We start from the raw sequence: 385 nt of genomic DNA, 5'->3' as shown, positions 1-385 counted from the left end.
TCTCTTTTGTCTGTCTCGTACACAGGGTTATTGTTTACCATCTTTCTAAATTCCATATATATGCGTTAGTATACTGTATTGGTGTTTTTCCTTCTGGCTTACTTCACTCTGTATAATAGGCTCCAGTTTCATCCACCTCATTAGAACTGATTCAAATGTATTCTTTTTAATGGCTGAGTAATACTCCATTGTGTATATGTACCACAGCTTTCTTATCCATTCATCTGCTGATGTACATCAAGTTGGTTTTAAAAAAGGCAGAGGAACCAGAGATCAAATTGCCAATATCCGCTGGATCATCAAAAAAGCAAGAGAGTTCCAGAAAAACATTTATTTCTGCTTTATTGACTATGCCAAAGCCTTTGACTGTGTGGATCACAATAAA

This window comes from Bison bison, unplaced genomic scaffold (assembly GCF_000754665.1).
Source record: "Bison bison bison isolate TAMUID 2011002044 unplaced genomic scaffold, Bison_UMD1.0 scf7180017857111, whole genome shotgun sequence".
NCBI classification, from domain to species: Eukaryota; Metazoa; Chordata; class Mammalia; order Artiodactyla; family Bovidae; genus Bison; species Bison bison.
This window is presented reverse-complemented; position numbering follows the sequence as displayed.